Consider the following 21,516-nt stretch of genomic DNA (forward strand, 5'->3'; position numbering starts at 1 on the left):
CCCCCCCCCCCCCCCCCCCCCCCCCGTGACTGCTGGTGGCCGCCATTTTAGTGCTAGTACATTTACATGGAGACAGAGTGTGTTGGTTAGAGAGGGGAGACCTTAACATGTTTTCCTATCGAAGCAGCTTAACGTGGGCATTTTCATCCTTACTGGATTGCCTTCTGGATGGACTTCAAACTGAATGAGGGCATGTTGCTTCCTGCCACTGGCAGGCTGAGTAAGAGGCTTCTTTCTTCGTGCACTAATTACCTGTTTCTGATTCTGGGAAAATAAACTTGATCAGAAGATCGATCCTGATGTGTCAGGTGCTGTGCTGAACATTTAACATGCTAATTATTCCTAATTCTTAAAGCAAGCCTGCAAAATAGATACTATTATCCTAGGCTGTCAACTAGGTGAGACGATAAGGAATTTGTCTGAGATCTTACATCCAGTAAGCAGCAGAACTGGATTCAAACCTAGATTGCCCTCTTTCTGCCTCTCCCTGATTCTTCTGCTGTTCTGTGTTGCCTTTTAAGGCACATTTGCTGAGGTTTGTTGACCCCGGAGCACTTCTGACAACCTCTGTAGACTGTCTGAGGTCCCTGAAAGGCCAGCAGCTCTGTTCACACTGAAGTTTCGTTTTCTGTGGGGACTTAGGTAGCGTCACAAAACATGGCGGAAATGGACTCCCCAGAAAGCCGAAGTCAGTCTCACTCACTGCAGCCTGTTAATGCTGCTTTCAGGATCCTAGAAATTCCTGCTTCAATGTGTCTCAGGAAATCAGACTCTTCATTTTCAGTTGAATGGTATTTTACTTGATAGGGTTAACTGCCCTCAGTTTCTCTGTAGATGTACCTTCACATGTTTAATGACACTGGAGAGCAATCAGAAGGGCCGGGATGCATAGTTACAATAAAAACACATCTGAGCCCATTCTTGAGTAACAGAGCACATGTGTTTTGGGGCTTTTCTATTTGGAGTCAGTTTATCATCACTATAAAAACATTTCGGATGGGAATGGAGTCAGTGGAAACCCTGGGGACTGTACAGGGAGCTCTAGATTGAGATGGCTGAATGCCTGGCCTGGGTTTAGTCACTCAGGAGGTTTGAAGTGAAGCCTTAATGCTAGAATGTAATCTATCACAGACGCCTTGGCCATCTCCTTGAGCATTCCCACCTGTTTCACCACTGGGAGTCATGGCTGGTCTCCTAACAAATAAAATGTGTGTGTTCTGTACTCAACATGTCAATTAAGTCAGGGGAGAACTGGGTCCCGTATGTAGTCATCTTAATGGTGTCTGGGTTTTTTGTTTTTTTTAATTCTTGAACTTAAGATGAGAAAAAGGGATAAATAACTAAGGAGTAATTTAGATAGTGCATATTTAAATTATGTGGAGAATATTATCCCAATCTAAAGTAATGAGCTTAGCCTCCTTTAGGTGGAAGACACGTTGTAGAGTGGAGGAAAATTAGTACTTCTGTCCTATTTTCCCCAGTTTTCTGGCGATACCAGGAAGGAAATGGACATTGTAGGTTCTGAGTCCTGGCCCAAGTGATAATGGTGGTAATGGAGGGAAAGTCTTCACTCTACAGCAAAGCTATCTGTGAGGAAAATACACTTGCTGTTCCCCTAGAATAATGAAATCACTAAGTTTAAGACATGCACTTGGATGTTCATTGTACAAAGTAAAATAAAACTCAATGAAGTTTCTGAACCTAGGTTTTTGTTAAAATCATTCATCTCTTTGGATCCTGTCATACTACAATATTCTGGATTTTCTCTGACATGTATCACTGGATGCTCCTTCTTAGTTCTTTCAAAACTGCCTCTTAAATGTCAGTGGTTCTTAGGCTCATGCAATGTTTTGGAATCTCATTACGTGTTTTCATTAAAACCCATAGCTTTTTCTGCTTAAAAATTAAGGCCTACCTCCCCCAATCAGATTTATATCCGATCACTACCATTTTCATTTTTCTGGACGTGAGATCCAGATATCGAAGAGTCTGTTCAACTCTTTCTCTCAGAGCAACTCAAACTCAACTTGTCCAAAATTCAAATCTTTTGCTCCTCTCCCTTCCTCTCTCCTCTGCTGTGATGAAGAGGAGCACTGTCCCCAGGAGAGTTACTTGAGGCTCAGATCTGAGCATTGTCTTCCACTCCTGCCCTCAGCTACCCCCCTGATCCACGACTGCTCACCAGTCTCATGGATTGCTTCAGCACATTGCTAGCTCTGGTATCAAAACCCCTGTCCCTAGGTCTGTTCCTTTAGTTCAGGCATCTCACATTCTTCCTGGGATGACTCGCAAACTCTCCTCCCTTCTTTCCTTGTCCTTGGTTTCATGACCTCCAATTCACTCTGCAGACTACTGCTGAAGTGATCTTTTCTAAAATCTAAGAGTAATCATATCCCTTATTTAGCTGTTTAAAATTCTTCAAGGACTCTCCAGTAGCTTCCAGAATAAATGTCAACTCCTTAGCTTAGCCACAGGGCTTAGCTACTCTGCCTTAAACCAGATCTCTGGCCTCAGCTTCCATATTCCTGACCAGATACCATTTTTCCAGCCAAGTAACACTTCTTGTGGCCAACGGAACTCACTGAACTGCTTAGTGTTGATGAGTCTTAGTGTTGATGACAGTTGTTTCTTTGGCATAGAATTCATCTCTTCATTCATGTACTAAGTAATTTATTCAACAAATATTTGTCAAGTATTTATTCTATATCAGACACCGTGACACCGTGACACAGCAGTGATGAACATGAACACGACAGACAATGAATTGCAGATGGTTTTGGAGGCTATGAAGACAAGGAACCAAAGTAATGAGATAGCAAATAGTAGAAGGTGTATATGAACGTGTGGGACTTCTTAAGATGGGGTTCTCTGGGAAGGCTCTCCTGAGGAGGGCTATTTGAAAAAAGATCTCTGCTGGGCAGGAACAGTCATCAGGTCTGGGGACAGCATGTGTAAAGGACCTGAGTCAGGAATGCCCTGGGCATTTTCAAGGGATAGTAAGAAGCCCAATGTGGCTATAGTTCAGACGTTGAGGGAGAGGGTTGTAAGTTTTTATTTTATTTTATTTAAAAAATTTTTAAAGATTTTTATTTATTCATTTGAGAGAGGAGAGAAAGCACAAGCAGGGGAAGGGGCAGAGAGAGAGGGAGAAGCAGACTCCCCACTGAGCTGGGAGCCTGATATGGGGCTCGATCCCAGGACCTGGAGATCATGACCTGAGCTGAAGGCACACACACTTAATCATCTGAGTCACCCAGGCACCCCTAGTTTTTATTTTAAACAGAGGAGTGATCTGATCAGGTTCATATTTTAAAAAGGTTATTCTAAAATAACAGTGTTGGCTGGATGTAGAGAAATTGGAAACCTCATATACTGCTGGTGGGAACATAAAATGGTGCAGCCACTGTGGAAAATAGCTTGGCAGTTCCTCAGTAAGTTACTTCACAGACTTACCATATGATGCAGCAATTTCACTCCTAACTATACCCCAGATAATTGAAAATTGGTGTTCAAACAAAAACTTGTACATGAATATTTATAGTCATTTATATTTAATGTAATATATATTATATTATATATTATATAGTTATATAATTTAATATAATATATCAATAATATATAAATAATTTAATATACTATTTATTATATTATATACTATGTATTATAATATTAATAAATATAATATTTATATAAAATAATATTTATAGCTATTTGTATTTAAATAGTCAAAAGATAGAAACAACCCAGATGTCCACCAACTAATGGATGAATAAACAAAATATGATATACCCATACAATGGAATATTATTCAGTCTTAAAAAGGAAGACAGCACTGATAAATACTACAATATCGATGAACCTTGAAAATATGCTGAGTAAAGAAAGCCAGACACAAAAGGTCACATATTGTATGATTTCATTTATATGTAAGTCCAGAATAGGCAAATCCACAGAGACATAAAAGGGATTAGTTGCTACTAGGGGCTTAGGGTGTGGGAGATGGGGAGAGATTATTTAATGGGATTTCCTTTGGAGGTCATGAAAAGATCCTGAACCTAGACAGTGGTGGTGGTTGTGCAACATGTTGAATGCATTCAATGCCACTGAATTGTATATTTGAAAATGGTTAAAGTGGTATGTGTTATGCCATGTGTATTAGTTTGGACTACTGTAACAGAATGATTTTAGATAACACAATACCATAGACCGGGTGTCTTAAACAACAGAAATTTATTTTCTCACAATCCTGGAGACTGGGAAACCTAAAATCAAGGTTCCAACAGGGTTGATGTCTGATGCTATCCCCTTGGGTTGGAGACAGCTGCCCTTCTTCAATGTGCTCAGGTCGCTTTTCCTCAGTTGCCTTGGAGAGTGAATGGGCTTTCTGATGTATTCACTTATAAGGACACTAATCCTATCAGATCAGGATCCCACCTTTATAACCTCATTTAACCTTAATTACTTCCTTACCTCAAATACAGTCACATTAGGGGTTCACACTTCAGCATATAAGTATGGGGCAGGGCAGTGGCGGGGTGGACCACTGTTCAGTCCATAACATTACTGCAATCACTTATGGAGTGTCCTTTCTGGGAGAGACAATGCCAGTGTATTCCAAATACACATTGTATATCATACTACTGCATTCACAGCTTCTAAAGACATTACGCTTCTTAAAGGTGAGGCCCATCTTAATCGCTTTACATTTCCCATGTCTGATGCAATGTTTGACGCATAGTAGGAGCTAATAAATGTTGAATACACAGCTTCAGCAGAAATTTAATGTTCCTTCTTCACCTTTCTTTATAAGAGAGTCATAGAGTATAAGAGGGTCTCCAGATCTTCCTTGCCATCAAAGGTTGACTATCAAATAGTTGACATTATATATATATATAAAACATATATGAATTATATATATAAATATGAATATTAATATATATAATATATAATATATGAAAAAAATATATATGAATGTTGGAGAAAATCTGGAGAAACTGGAACCATTGTGCATTATTGGTGAGAAGGTAAGATGGTGCAGCCTTTATGGAAAGTAGTATGGTAGTTCCTACAAAAATTAAAAATAGAACTATTATTTGATCCAAAAATCTACCTTCTGAATATATGTCTAAAATCAATAAAATCAGGACCTCAAGGAGCTACATGCACTTCCATGTTCACTGCAGGGTTATTTGTAATAGCCTAGTTACGGAAACAATCTGAATATCCATTGGCAGCTGAATGGATGAAGAAAATGTGGTATATACATGCAACAAAACATTATTTAGCCTTTAAAAAGAAGGAAATCCTGCCATATGTGACAACTTGGATGAACCTGGAGGACATGATGCTAAGTGAACTAAACCAGTAATAGAAGGACAAATACTGCATAATTTCATTTCTATGAGGTATTGAAAATAATCAAACTCATAGAAACAGAGTAGAATGGTTATTGCCAGGGGCTGTGGGGAGGAGGAAATGAGGTAATGTTCTTCAATGGATATAAAACTTTAGTTTTACAAGATGGATAAGTTCTAGGGATCTGCAATTCAACATGTAATTTAACAATGATGTTGGCTTAAAAACTGGTTAAGAGGGGGGATTTCATTCTAAGTGTTCTTGCCACAATAAAAAAAAAAAAAAAAAAGTAAAAAATCATGGAAGAGATTGGATCCAGAATTCACATATAAGTATTCAGCCTAAAGAATATGTCCAGTGAGGTAACTAGAGTTGTTTCATGTTTTGATAAACTCATGACTATGAGACTCAGTTGGAATTTGTATTCTTCTCTGAAGGTTTTCTAAATTCCTGCAGTCATGGAGTGATATAGCTTCTTGGCACTGATTGCCTGAAAATCATCTGGGGAAAGAAAGCTGGTGTGTGTTTTCAGTTCTTGGGATAGTGAAAGGTAGCAATGTTCTTGGGGGTCATCTCTCTCCTTGGAAAATTGGAAAAGGTAGATATAAATTATACATTTCTTCAGATGCAAAAATGAATGCCCATCAAGAGGTTATGGACCTTGGGGAGTTTTCTACCAATGGTTATGGGTTTTGCTGTTGTGTGCATATATTCTCATCTAGTTTCCCTATGACTAGGGACCTGCATCCTTTTGGTGTTCGGCTAGTCTCAGGGCTGTCGTCTGAGAGCATAAAATCAGTTGAAGCTGCTTCTTAATATAACAGTTGAATTCTTTGATTTGCATTATTAAAATTTCCATTCTTCAGGTAGAAAATTGACCAGCTACAGGTTACAAACTTCCTAAAAATTAGACTGTGAAAGGATTTAAAACCTATTTTGAGATGTCTCAGATATCTTGAAAAATGTTAGTGACGTATTTCTCAAGATAGTATGCTGCCTAAAAATATAAGCAAAATAGTTTGAATGTTATGCTAGTTGGCAAGTAAAACATAAATAATAAATTGTACATTTATTTGGCAGCATGATATTTAAAAGACGCCAAGACTGGAAAGAAAAATTTGTATCTATGGGTGTCATGGAGAAATGAAATAAAGACGCCTGTCATTCATGGGCCATGTGTAACTCTATTTAGTAGAGATATGCTCCTTTGTCCTAGGAAAATGCTCTGTTATCTCTTCCTCTCATGGGTTAAATTTAGCCCCCTGCCCAACTTACAATGTCCTTTGAATAACACAGGGCCTCCTTGGAAGCAAGATATCTTTTCAGCTAAATATTTTTTAAAGGTGGATGAGATGGTGATTGACTCAAGAGGTTGGTGGGAGGTCTCGCAGGCATTCCTAGAATTGCAGGCATGTCCAACTTCATTTTACAGAACAGTTTAAAATAGAAGACACAGAATTAGTCTGTCTAGGAGCTTTAATATTGCCTGGTCGTCCAGCTGTGATGTGGAAGCCAGAGACGTGTCTACATTTAGAATCCTCAGGGGTAGGTCTTCTTATGAGTCTTTTGCTGAAGCCCTCAAATTAGAGATGCTGTGTTTTTGACAGAAGAGTCTAGAGAGTCTGAAGATATTTACGTTGTTATACCCAGTTAGGAAATTCAAGTTCAATTGATTACTGCAGTTTTAAACAAATTATCAGGAACAGGGGAACTTCTTTTATTGATATTAGGTTTCTTACCGTCTTCTATTATTATTATTATTATTTAAGATTTTATTTATTTATTTGACAGACAGAGATCACAAGTAGGCAGAGGCAGGCAGAGAGAGAGAGAGGGAGAGAGAGAGGGAGGCAGGCTCCCTGCTGAGTGGAGAGCCCCATGCGGAGCTCAATCCCAGGACCCTGGGATCATGACCTGAGGTGGAGGCAGAGGCTTTAACCCACTGAGCCACCCAGGCGCCCCTTCTATTATGTTTTTTTTTTTTTAAAGATTTTTATTTATTTATTTGATAGACAGAGAAAGATCACAAGTAGGCAGAGAGGCAGGCAGAGAGAGAGGGGGAAGCAGGCTCCCTGCTGAGCAGAGAGCCCCATGCGGGGCTCGATCCCAGGGCCCTGAGATCATGACCTGAGCCGAAGGCAGAGGCCCAACCCACTGAGCCACCCAGGTACCCCTCTATTATGGTTTTAATGGGCTGTATCTCAGGATTAGGACAGAGGTTTTAATTTATTTAAAGATCATGGGGTTACTTCTAGGGACACAAACAAAGAAAAACAAAGCAATCAAGTTGTTCAAATAGAGTAGATAACCTATGCTTTTTGCATTCAGGTATTGAATTTCTAGGTTTCTTTACCACTTGGCTTGAATAAAGATAAGACCAGTTCTCATTGTGTTTGAAATAAATACTCTCAATAAAAGAAAGCAGGTATTTGCAGACGGTACGCCTTGGAATTCAACATTATCTGGGCATGAGTGAAGGACTTGTGAGCCTACCAAGCTTTTGAAGAAATTGATCCTAAGGGAAGAAGAGTTCAACGGATGCTTTAACAGTGGAGGAGTATATCCAGTCGTTATCATTCCAGATTGACCATATCAATGTATTTCTAAGCCCTAAAGCGAGGAGTGATTTCATGAAGCTATCTATGCAATTAAAGCACACAGACTGCTAGTTACCCTGGGGCCAGCAACTGGTATTTTAAGAGGGCCACTTCCTTACTCAATAGCATCCTACGGTCTGCTGGAGACCGTAGGCATTAGTCACAGTAACATTGCCCCTGAGAGGGAGCACATAGGTGTAGTCCCACTGCCCACTCCCTTGGGAACTGTTCTCTTGGGATCAGTGACTTCAGTGGGCATAGGCAGAGCGACAGCAACTTCTCTGAGCGCTGGTGATTGTGACTGCATCATGTTTCATGGGCATACACCACCACTTTCGGAGTAAACAGTTGTTGGAGCTGGACCGCATAAAAGTACGGTGGAGCGCATGAGAGATACTCCTGGAGAGGTAGAGGAGAATTGGGGAATTCAAGGGAAGTTGGAGGGCCTATAGAATTGTCAGGGAAGAGCCAGTTTTGTAGATTGCAGCCTTTAATTGTGACCTGCTTTTTATCCTAGTTTAGAACGACCTGGGAACGAGATTTCATTACTCTGGGCCAGGTATTCTGCTTAAATTTTGATGTGTTGAAATGTTAGTTGTTTAGAGGAAACCAATGAGTAACCAAGAAAGGAAAATTATAAAGCACTCCTTTCTTTTCTGTTTTCTTTCCATTTTTCTTCTAGTCATATTAAGATTTTTTTAAGTTCCCTTAATTTCAAGATTTCCAGCTTAATTTTGCATGAAGAGAAGCCTTTGTAAAAGTAATCATTCTGTTTACATTCCTCCCACAAATGTAAAAAGAATGTAAGTGAGGATGAGTTTTACTGAAGCCCTACTGGCCAGGGCCAAGGATGAATGGATGGATCCCTTATAAATCCACGGTGGCTGGTAACTCTGGAAATTGAGCATCACTATTTTCCATCCTGTCATTTACTCCTCAGTGGCTCAGCTCCATGTTGGTCATTACGATCAAACGTCATCTCCGAGTTTGGCAAACAGCTGCCCTATTTGGTTTAGGTTGAAAGCCTGTTCTGGCAAAGATGGATCTACTCACTTCAGATGAGAAAGTTTAGATAGAAGTGGTGTGGCTATCTGTTAAAGCTGCGGGGACCAGAATGAAGGCTGCGGAACGTGTACCTTGTGACCTGGACCCGGGAGTGCAGATGAAACCTATAGACTCAGAATCTATGTGCTAAAGGATCAAACTTGGAGCTCTCAAGCCAGCAAAATCCAGTCATGGAACAATTGCACAGCCTTGGATCTTGCTATGTCCCATCATATCCCCTGAAAATCCTTACATGTGATAAAGGTCATTTATGTCTCAGTTCTTTCTTGTACCAGAGGATATATTAGCCTGGTCCCTCATAAAATTCCTTGTCCATGTGTCATAGAAATAGTAATTTAGTATCACTACTAGAAACATTCTGGATAATATTGTATTGGATTAGTCCTTAAGTAGCCATTATGAATCTACCAGCTTCTCGCTTATGTGTTTAATAAACTTTGGTGTGTCTAACATTGCGTAATGGCAGATAAAAATGAAGTAAGAAGTGACATTCTATGACCTTGAGAAGACAAGATGTGCTTGTATAAAATAACCTGTGGGGAACACACATGTAGAATGAGGGTTAGCAGTTTCAAAAGTTAAAGACAATTCTGAAAAAAAAATTGCAGGGGTGAGAAATAGTCAGGGAAGGATACTTGAATGTCCTGCACAAAACGAAGGAAATGCTTCATGTTAGTTGGAAAAGAGGATTTAGCTTTAGAGGCTGGTAAACATTAGAAAAACGATGTAGGTAGAGAAAAGCAGGTAAAGGAAGAGGCAATGAGAAGCTTGGATAACGGTTGTAGTAGTAGGAGGAAGTAGGGGAAAGACAGAGTAAAGATTGGCCTTACGTGTTCTTGTTAAGGTTGTTGGAAGGAAACGTTGGCTAGATTGGATGGCTCCATCTGATGGAAGCTCTTAAACATCTGGCAAGGGCCTTTGGGTTGTCATTCCCTCATTTGCTTATTCATTTATTTATCAAATGTTTATGTGTTTGGCACTGGACTAGACATTGGGGATGAACAAAACTGATGCCTGAAGGAATTCCCATTAGGGAAAAGACACACGCGAACAGCCGTACAACATAATGGTTCTAAAGAGGTCTGTAGAAAGTAGCCTGGTAACAGAGCAGAAGGATTAATTTTGCCTGGAATGGAGGCAAGGCTAAAAAAAACTTTGGGGAAGTGTAAGCAGGTGGAACTGATGGAAACAAATCCGAAGCCGATGAAACTGACAGAGTGGCCTCTAGGTTGCTCTTGCGGAGCAATCCAGACACAGTGAGAAGAGCGTCTGTGCAGTAACGAAAACTGCAATGGGCACCAAGGAACAGGAGGGAAGCAGAAGCCCTTTAAAGACGGAATGAAGCTTGGGTGTGTAGTCGACCGAGGTTTGGGCTGCTGGAAGAAAGGCCACGACGCACAGCAGCTTGGTGCTTACCACGAGAGCGGCTGGCCGACGTCCGGGTCCTTGCGAGGAGCACCACACTGTGTGAGAAGATGGCCGGACTCCCACCCACGTTCCCTTTTAGGGGACAGTATTCTTGGTCACTCTCTTTGCTGGTCCAGTAATACCTCACGCACTTTTTTTGTGCTTCTCAATCTATGACTATCTCCCTCTCCATCCTCTTCCACCCCTGAGTGCCCTTATTCTCCTGGAGAAATCTTATTCATCCTTCACACCCTTCTGTACCCTGAGGAGTTACTCCTGTAGGTAAATACCTCCACTTCGTATGTAACTCAGCTTTCGCCCTTATCTTTTCATATTTCCTCATTTACGTGCAGATTTCCTCTATAAATTGTTCATTCCTTAAGGACAGGGATTGTGTCTTATTTATAGCAAAAGCAAGATTGAGCCTAGTCTTGGCTTTATTTATTTATTTTTTAAAATTTTATTTATTTATTTGACACAGAGAGAGAGATCAATAGTAGGCAGCGGTGGGGAGGGGGGGGGCGGGAAGCAGGATCTCTGCTGAGCAGAGAGCCTGATGCAGGGCTTGATCCCAGAACCCTGAGATCATGACCTGAGCCAAAGGCAGAGGCTTAACCCACTGAGCTCCCCAGGCACCCCCTAGTCTTGGCTTTAAATCCCTGCTTTACTATTTACTAGCTCTGTGAACATGGTTAATCTCTCTTTACCCATGTTCTTCATTTATAAAATAGGGCAAATAATATCTATCTAATAAGGTGACTAGTTAAAAAACACCAAGATAATATATGTAAAACATCTGTCAGAGTGATTTGTTCATAAAGACTCAATAAACATTCAACTTTTCCTTCCTCCATTCTCATCGTTCATATTCACAATGCTTAGCATCGTGCTGGGCACATATTAGGAACTCAATAACTGTGGTTGAATATGCAGACTTTAAAATTTATTGAGTGCATATCACATTCCAGACACGGTTATAAGCACTGTGGATGTATATGAACTCATTTAGTACTCTCCATAACACCACAAAAACATCATTAATATCCTCATTTTACTTATGAGGAGGCCAGGACACAATAAGGTAAATACTAACTCAGGGGATCCCTGAGTATATGGAATCCTGAAATCCATGCTCTTGCCTTAACATTTTTTCTACTCATTGATTCTATGTAGTTAACATATGATATGGAACCTTCTGGCAATTCTCTGCTGGTGATGATCTGGCTCATAGAGAGCTCCAAACAGCAGGGTTGCCATATGTCTTGAATAAATCCATTTCTAGTATACTTCTGCAGAGACTTTGAATACTTTTAAATTCTTCAGAAATTAGTTCCCATAAGAAGGAAGAGCTAGTTCTTTGTTTTGGTGGAAACACCTCCACTGGTATAGACATCCATTCAAATTAGTCTGTGAGGTAATTAAGGAACATATTCGTCTGAACCCTACTTGGACGTCAAGCTGTGGAGTTACAAGACATGGGAGTTGCCCCTTGGTGAATATCTACTGCCCTCACCACACAAGTACCATTTTGTGAGCTTCTATCTGGCAGCCCTAGGAGTAAGCTACAGCTTACTGCTCTAGCTCCATATCGTAGCTGAAAACTGAAGCTCATAGACATAACTAATCTTCCCAAGGTCATAAAGCCAGCATGTTTGCACTAAGGCCTTCCCAATTCAGGTTTTACTTGGGGAAACAAGAGCAGCATAATTAGAGAAGTTGGTGATGGCTTCAGAATGGTTTGTCCTTGGTTTGTCTCAAGAGGAAAGAATCGAATGTGTATGATCAGTGCTTCTCAGGGTAGAGGCTTCACTACCTGTGTGGCATTCAGGAGAACCTCATGTTATTTCAAGCTAGCCGCAGTGCAGAGGAGGAGAAAAAAAGCAAAAGGCACAGTGCAGGATGTCTTGGGTTTGAGGCTGGCTTCCCCACTCACGTCACCTAACTCCTTGGTTTATTACAAAACTAAGAATAATAATGACACTCACCTCAAAGCATTGTTGGGAAGATGACATTTTGATGGTACTTCACTAAGTTAAGTTGCTTATAAGCAACTATCTATTTTTCTGCCCAGCTTCTATGAGACAGAGAGAGGCATTTACTTACTGGTGGGAACGTAAATAGAAACAATACATAGACATGAAGCGGGAGACTCCTGAAGAAACCAAAAAGGAGCCATGAGTAAGAGGAGCCAAAAGGCTGAGAAGAAAAGGTGTGGGCTATTTATTACCAGAATGGTGGGAATTGCCACCTTTTTATCCTTGAGGGGCAAGAAGGTAATCCAGGGTATTACTTTCTTATTGCTGAATTACAATGACCACAAACTTAGTGGCTTAAGACAAACAAATCTATTATTTCACAGTTTCTGTAGGTCGGAAGTCCAGGCATGACTTAACTTGGTCCTCTGCTCAAGGCCAGCGGAGGGGATCTCATTACACTTTTCTACTGTGGTGTCTTCTAGAACAATGTTATCAAGGAGCGACTACCCTACCAGACTCACAGTCTCTCCACATTCAAGGGGAGGGGTTATACAAGGTGTGTATGCCAGTGGTGTTAATCTTGGGAACCATCTTAGAATTCTGCCCGACACACACAGGCACCTGAATCTTCTAGTTCTTGAGCTCTATTCTAGCTTCCTGGGCTCTTTGTCCAGTTCCTAGCTCCCTCATTGCTAAATGCTGTAATTCCTCGAATGGATCAAAAAACTCTATTTAATACACATTGACAGGGAAAGATGAGAAGAGCTATCTTTTTTGATCTGAGAAGTGAAAAATTTCTAGTGAAAAAGAAAAAAAAACATGTTTCAGACATTTTCTTTTAGTTATTCCTGATAAATATATTAGCACTGAATTTTGATTTGAGTAAAAGCATGATTACATGGCCTAAAAACTATAGTTACCCTAAAGTCAGACTTTTTTCCTTAAGAAAAATAGAAGGTTTCAAAATCAATTCATTTTCTGACTAGTATTAGATGGAAGAATATTTTTCTATAATAAATTTCTCCTTAACATTAGTTAATAAGATTACAATAGTTTTCTCTTTTTCCTCACTCACTATGTAATTTTTCAATTTGTGGGGAAGCCAGACAATGAAGTTCTTGGTAGGAAATGAAGCATTATATACATATTTTCTCAGAAGAGGCCCCCACAGACAATACTACTTACAAGTGATGAAACGCTATAACCTTATGACATCTAATTTTGGTTGTGTTGTAGTGTATTGACTGATGGAATCCAATTTCCTTTTTACTTTATTTAAACCCATCTTATGGTTCAAAAAGCTTAAAACTGAGCAGACATGATTAATAAGACTAAAGTGCACAAAGTACACATTCCTTTCCAAACTGGAAAGTACATACATTCCTTTTCTCCCCTAGTTGGCTAGCTGAGCACAGACTGTACTTGTGATTAAGTCAAGAACAAAGTCATAAGCTCCAAGTATGCAATATTAAAAAGTCAATTGATATATGTGACTTTGCACTTCGGTAAGATTCCCTGGGAAGTCAGTAGCGATGCTAGGCAGGGAAGTGACTGCGGCTCTGTTCCCTGGTTCGGGTCTCCTTGGGACCCTGCTTCCCTGTTGGCCATTCATGTGCTGCAGGAAGGAGTCAACCAGATGGAAATGCCAACAGGCCTCTGGCATTAGGGAGAACGTGGAGCAGGATAGGCTCCAAGTTTTCCAGTGTTGTTGATGTTGCAGTGGGTTTGGGTCTCTTTCCCTCAGATGCTGAATCTCAGCACCATAGGACCAGTCTGCCCAGTTTGCTCTTTTGTGGTTTCTTTCAGCCTGCAGGCAGTCCAGATACAGGTGACAAGAGCACATCTGCTTCTGTTTTCCTCCTGGCAGGACAGTGGTACTTAGGTGGTATATTTGCACATCAGGTAGGCCCATAGGAATTCTGGGAAGAAGGAGCCTCGGAGCCAGATGTGAGCACTTCTGACCCTATAAGCCTGGCTTTGCACCTTCAGGTCTCCTGGTCACCAGCATCTCTGCCTCCTCATGGGTCACCAAGGGCACTGAATAGACTTTCTATTCTTGGGGGCCCCTCATGCTCATGTTCAGTCAAGAACATCCCATGCAAAACTCCTGGGTCCCAAACCTATAGTTCTTGGTGACACATCTCTTTCCGTTACCATGTAACGCCATTTGTCTTTTAGCACATACACTATGACGGAGTGACCAGACAGTTGTCTACTCAAATTCCTCCCCTAACTTTTAATTTTTCATGCTCAGCAGTAGTCTATCCTATGATATCCCGCAGGTTGTTTATCCATATCTGTTGATGAATATTTGGGTTATTACAGTTTTAGGTTATTATGAATCCACCTGCTGTAAACATTTCTGTATAATTCTTTGTGTGAACTTACGTTTTTCACTCCTTTTGGGTGAATACCTAGGTTTAGATTGGATCCTATGAAGGTGTATATTTAACCTTTTAAGAGACGGTCATATGTTTTTTTCTCAGTGGTTGTACCATTTTGCATTCCTACGAGCAGTGTATGAAAGTTCCGGTTCCTCCACATCCTTTCAACATTTGGGATCATCAGTATATGTGCATTTTCTTAACGTGTAGTTTCATGTAAATTAGCAGTTGCATATGTGTACAGTTATGTGTATTACAAATAATCCTAGACAATTTTTGTTTTTTAGTGACCAAAAGTTTCGAGACCTTTCTCTTTCTTTTATTTTCTTATGTTACGTTAAATTGGATACTTAGGAAAGAAAATCCATATTCTTTTAGTCACCAGGGGACCTTTGAACCCGCTGTAGTTGATGTTTACAAAATGCATCACTTTTGGTTTTCTGACAGGAAGAATTTTTTGTTTCTTAACTCTCTAAATTACGATTGGGAATAGAGAAGGAAAAAAAGTGATTAAAAACTGAATGTGGGAAAGGGGGAAATAGGTCGGAGTATGGTGATTTCCACAGTAGTTCCAATTATATGTAGTCATATTGATGTCCAAACCATAGCTCCACCTCTGGATTTCAAAGGCTGGGTAGCCAAATTGGGCCTCACCACATCCGCTAACCTCTAGTGTGCTTTCTTCTCCGTTGTCCACTTTCTACTGTTCCTCCAGCCATGTTAACAGGGCCTCCTAAGAGACCAAGATCATAAGAAGCTGGCAGTAGCCTTGACTCATTTTTTTCTGCCTTACTATTCAGTTAGCAGCCCATAGAGCAGCTGGAGTGGCGGGAAGGGGTCGAAGTCCTAGGTGGGTAGGAGGACATGGGCAGGGTGAAGTGCCATCTGCCGTGGTGTCTACTTTGGGGGGGCGTCTTCCGTTCTCGAGAACTCCCCCAGACCTGGTGATGGTGTCTAAGCATGTGTGGGGCTCTAAGGTAAGGTGAGTGGGTAAAGTGGAGAGAGAGGAGAAAAGAAGGAGGGGGACAGGAAGAGGAAAGAGACGGGAAACAAACACTTGTGACCAAGGAAAAGAGCTTTTTACTTTTATTTTTTTAATTTGTGTTTTTAAGAACTTTTTAAAAATATGAAAACAGTATGCAATAAAGTTTCCCATTTTTACACGAAAAATACCCACTATAACCTCTGCCTAATCCTGCCTTGACCTTTGGTGGGGGAACAACAGTACCACTGATGGGAGCTGTTATGCCTGGATGCGTCACAGCATTCTTACCTAAATCACAGCCTGCGCAGGACCGAGGAGACGGGGACCGGACGGATGAGTCCTGGCGTGAGATCAGAAGCCTGGCTCTGGGTCTAACCAACCTCGGCTTCAGTTTCCTCATCTGTCACACAGCAATTAACAATTTTACTAAAGGGTTATTGTGAAGATCAAAAAGATGGTGTGAAAACTGGCATTCAGCGAATACTGAGTTGTAGTACTTTCACGTTTCCCAGGTTTTTCTAAAAGATTTTATTTATTTATTTTAGAGAGAGAGAGAGCATGTGTGAGTTTGGGGGGACGGTGTAGAAGGAGAGAGAGAATCTCAAGCAGACTATGTGCTTGAGCCCCATGTGGGGCTCGATCCCAGGACCCTGAGGTCACACCAGAACCCAGACCAAGAGTCAGATGCTTAACCAACTGAGCCACCCAGGCGCCCCCTCATGTTTCCCAGTTATGAAAACAATATTTGTGAGAGCTCAGTTCTGAACAATCTCTTGTCACATGTCTTCAATAGCATGATGGGAATATAGAATTGAAGAAAGGTTCTTCTGAATGTCTTTTACTTTAACTCTTTTCATTTTTATCAAAATTAGATAGTTTTAGCAACATCTTCAGCAAAATTAGTACTACCACTTGCAGATAAGCAGCCCTTGAAAGATCAGGTCTTACGAAAGTTTAATTCTTTCCACTTAATCACTGAAGCTTATTCTACTTATCTTCTGTGTAGATTTCATACTGTCCGGCCTCCCACAACTGGACCAAATCTGTCTTTCCCTCTTGAGGATCTTCCACAGTTTTTCTTCAGTAAACCCTGTGATGAGTTTCATTAACAAGATGCCTGCTGTTTCCATGCCTACAAGTCCTGTTTTCCAAACTGGCTGTTCTCACGCTGGCAAGAGTGAACTGATTTAACTCCAGAAACATTTTAAACTTCCCTGAAAGCTTCAATGGCCAGGAGTGCTCCCATAGATACCCTGCAGCGTTCACTTATAGGGTCAAGGTTCATGCTTTCTTTAACCATACGATTTTCTGTAGTTGTCCGAACCCAAACAGCCATCAGAGGCTGCTACAGCTGTCATCCAAAAAAGTCTGTCTTCCCACTGCCCCTTCTTTCCAGACTCTCTAGAATGCTTTGATCTCCAGCTGCTTTTCTGTTGTTGTTGTTGATGTTGGTTTCCCGAACTTTTACCTGTTCTAGATGAACATGTAATGCTTGGGCTGCCTTGGCGATGGCTTCCCAGGGCGTCTGACCCCGAAGACTAAAAATAGCAAGATGAGGCCCACAGCATTCTCTGAGGAAATGAAATCGAGCAACGTAACTGGCTTATTCTCGGTTATCTTGCAGATAGCCGTGTGACCAGACGTCTGCAAATGGTGGTGAGATCATTTCTAGTCGCCTTTTAATCTGCTGGCTGCTGGCTTCTGAAAGCTTCTCCATAGTTCCTTTTTCTCCCTCAGGCCAAAGGCAGCCAGCAGATTGGAAACTTTCCACGTCGGTTTGTCATTCTGACTTTCACGAATCACTTTGGAAGGTTCTTTTTGCTTTCTTCCTTCATTTCAGGCTTGGTTTTCTGAGGGGGGAGGGGAAGGCAGGGTTCTACTTGCTCACAGTGGTTGCTAAGAAAGCATCTTCTCTGTTTATAGGCCCCTGACAAATAGTGACAGCTGAGAGACAAATATGGTGTTGTGTTTGCAGGAGGTGGATGGAAGAAGGCCAGCAATTAGCAGCCTCCGAGCATAAGCGCTCACAATGAGGGCTTTGAGAGCGTTGGCTGGCATCATGCTTCCACAGATTGCTTGAAATCATTTAAAAAGGTGTTTGCCTCATGCTTTCAATGACAAACGCATTTCCAGAAATCAGCGTTGTGTAACTTGAGAAGATTGTAAAATGGCATAGTCTTTTCTTTCTTAAAGAAGCTTTTGCTTAGCAGGAGCCAACTCTCTGTAGGACTTGTATCCATTTTCAGAACAGGATTCTTTTAGCTTTGGGTCAGAGGCTGGAGGTATCACACACTGACAAAGGGAAGCCAGGAGGATCTGCATTCACTTTCACCTTCCTTGACTCTTTGAGGGGATTTACTCCATTCTGGTAGTGTTGTCCTAGAGCAGGATGCTGTCAGTTGGGCTAGAAATTAGAAAAACATTATGCAAAGAGAAGACAAAGGTGGATTTCTGTCTAACACTAATATATTATTGGGTATTTGAATCCTTCATTTCATAATTCCGGCATCAAAGAAACAGTTGTCTGGGATGCGGTAGAGGCCGTGACAAGATGCTCATTGAAAAGGTCTAGTGGGAATAGGATGGGCATTTAGTCTTTACTCAGGGATGATGTTGAGAGGTTAGAGTTAGCAATGGCTGATGCCGGCGACAATGGTGGGGCACTCTTGTAATGTTCTCTACATTGTATCAACTCATTTCGTTCTCGGCACAGCCCCAGCGGGCAGATGCTATTATAATCTCAACTTAGGAGGAAAGAGGGCATGAATAACTTGTCTAAAATATGTAGTAAGTGGTGGAACTTGGGTATGAATCCAGAAAGCGCCATTCGGAACCAGGGCTCACAACCGCTGCATGGTATTGTCTCTATCCGGTTGCCAGTGGTTCTCAAAGTCTCGGACTTCATTCTGCATCCCTCAACAGCTGATCCACAGCTGTCTCTGGGGAGACTGCCCCGAGAAAGCTTTCTCACTGAGTTAGTAGGGAGAATGCCTGGCTTGCTTCCCTTCCTTTCTCCTCCACTTCCTCTAAGGGAACATCATATGTGTAGAATCCGGAAATGACTTCGAAAGAAACATATGGAACTTCGATGTGAAAAGAATGGCAAAGGTTTAAGGTTATTTTTTTTTTCCTATTCAATACACAGTAAAAATCTGAACTTTTCCATTGAGTACCACTACTCCACATGTTCTGTTTTAACTGAATTTATTTAATCTGGTGTCCAGAACATGTCAGAAATGATCTGTAAGTACATGGCGTCAGGGCATCAACCTGTCATCAGTGAAGAAAAATTTAAGTTCCTGTGGGAGAGATTTCAATCCCGTTGAAGAGCTGAGATACCTATAGGTCAACATAAAACTGAGGAAGCAGGGCTTGTCCTGGCTTTCAGGGTGAAATTCAGACTGCCCGCCCACAAGCCTCTAGCCACCCGTCCATCCCACAGGGGATTCTGCAAAGGTGCTTCTCTCTGCCTTTAATTCCTTTTGCAGAGAGTTGTAAGCACTGGTTCGGAATGAACCAAGTTGCCTGGAGTCAGACCACAGCTCTGCCATTTACTAGAAACTTCTATTGTAAATTTTCTTTTCTTTTCTACTAACTCCGGTGATTGCACAATATCCACTTATTTAAGAACAAACTTGAGGGGTGCCTGGGTGGCTCAGTTGGTCAAGCTGCCAACTCGAGATTTTGGCTCGGGTCATGATCTCAGGGTTGTGAGTTCAAGTCCCGAGTTGGGCTTCGTGTTGAGTGAGGAGCCTGCTTAAGATTCTCCCTCTCTCTCTCTCTCGCTCTCTCTCCTTACTCCCAACTTCCTGTGTTTGCCCTTGCATGTGCATGAATGCATTCTTTCTCTTCCAAAAAGACAAATAAAAAATAAAAATAAAAACAAACTTGAGGGGGAAAAATTTAAAAATGAAACAAATCTGAAGAGCAAAATGCTCAAAACAGTAAATTTCTATAAACAGGAACCTACTTAAAAGGGGAAATGGAGACCTTGCTTCCTGTTTATACTCACTTGTATTATGTTATTGTTAAAATTTACACATTATTATTTTTATTTATATATTTATTTATTTTTAAAAAGATTTTATTTATTTATTTGACAGACAGAGATCACAAGTAGGCAGAGAGGCAGGCAGGGAGAGAGGAGGAAGCAGGCTCCCCACTGAGCAGAGAGCCCGATGTGGGGCTCGATCCGAGGATCCTGGGATCATGACCTGAGTCAAAGGCAGAGGCTTAACCCACTGAGCCACACAGGTCCCCACACATTATTATTTTAAAAATGAAATCTAGCTAATTGGAAATAACATAGTTTAAATGACTTTTAATGTTTACTAATTAATGAGGGAATGCTGATTAACACTCATTAATTAATATTTACCAATTGATTGATTAATCATATTGTTCATGTGAGAGAGGTCTGAGGGAGGCCTTGAGCAGCTCCTCACCCGGACAGTGAGGGTGAGCTGGGACTTCTCCCGTATGAGAGATGACACGTGTACAGTGGGTTATCACGTAGCTTTAAATGTGCGACCGGCAGCAAGATTCACTTGTTGTGAGAGCGTAGAGCAAGGAGTTGGGTTTGGGGAAATGTTGGTGTAGTGAGGAAAAGTTTACAGAGGAGATATTTTGGCTAAATTTTGATAGAGGATTTGTTCATCCATTCAAAAAGTATTGTTGAATATTTACTATATGTTAGATTCTATGAGAGATGCAGGGTGGACAGTGGGGGAAAAAGGCCCAGGTTCACCCTCAGAGTGGACGCAGCGGGGCTCAGAGGACTGTGAGCTGCCAGAAGCCCGGAGCTTGACAAGAGGAGGCTGTCCTGGCAGTGGTCTGGATTGACAAGAGGCGATGTAGGACTCAGGTGTCAGCTGCGAGAGAAGCCGTCATCTGCCACAAGTCCTGTTGGGACCGGTTGTCTTGAGGGGGCACTGATCCAGAGCCCAGCATGAGACCAGCTCAGGAGGGCAGCCCACCCCCTCACCATGGCTTGGAGGACTCGTAAAGTTTCCCCTGTGCCCAGATCAACTTGGGAAGGAGCAAGAAAGGGGAGAAAAAAAAATCTGTTAGCGAGTGTACCAGAAGCTTCCTCAGTCTTCACCAAAATTAAATTGCCTTAAACTAGAAACACCTGAGATACTACCGATTGTGAAATTTGAGCTAAAGTAAATTTTTACTGCCCCCGATTGGGGTTGAAATTCATAGGGGCGGTTTGGTTGATCATATAGACATGATTCAGCTGATACAAAAAATCTAAAATGGGCATACGCAGAGAGACAGAAAGTAGATTAGAGTTCTCTGGGGACCGAGGGGAATGGAGCGTGGGAAGCAATGGCTAAGTGGTGTGGCGTGTCTTTCTGGAGTGACAATAACGTCCAGGAATTAGATAGTGCTGATGGTTGTATGACTTTGTGAATATACTAAAAAAGCACTCGATTGTACACTTTAAAGGGATATGGTATGTGAATTTTATCTCAACAAAAAATACATGGAAAAGATGGTTAATAAAAGAAAATAAGGAAGCTGTGAGTTTTCCTCACACATCTACGCAGTGGTATGAGTAATGTCCCTTCCATACGGGAACTGTCAACCAAACACTGGTCTTCCCAACATCCTTTATATTGTTTTGCCAAAATAATAAACTTCATAAAAAACTTAACTGGGGGTCAGAATGCAACTCAACTATCACTTGAAGCAAAAAGTACTTCTTAGATAACAATGCAAAAATAAAGTGATCTACAACATAT

General features: G+C 41.3%; 1 protein-coding gene across 1 annotated transcript in view; it reads left to right on the top strand.

Annotated features, from left to right (window-relative positions):
- CFAP96 (cilia and flagella associated protein 96) overlaps nucleotides 1–21,516 on the top strand; it is a 164,503-nt gene that overhangs the window by 101,223 nt on the left and 41,764 nt on the right. The gene's annotated exons all lie outside the window — the stretch shown is intronic.

Source organism: Mustela nigripes, chromosome 18, assembly GCF_022355385.1.
Source record: "Mustela nigripes isolate SB6536 chromosome 18, MUSNIG.SB6536, whole genome shotgun sequence".
Taxonomy (NCBI): domain Eukaryota; kingdom Metazoa; phylum Chordata; class Mammalia; order Carnivora; family Mustelidae; genus Mustela; species Mustela nigripes.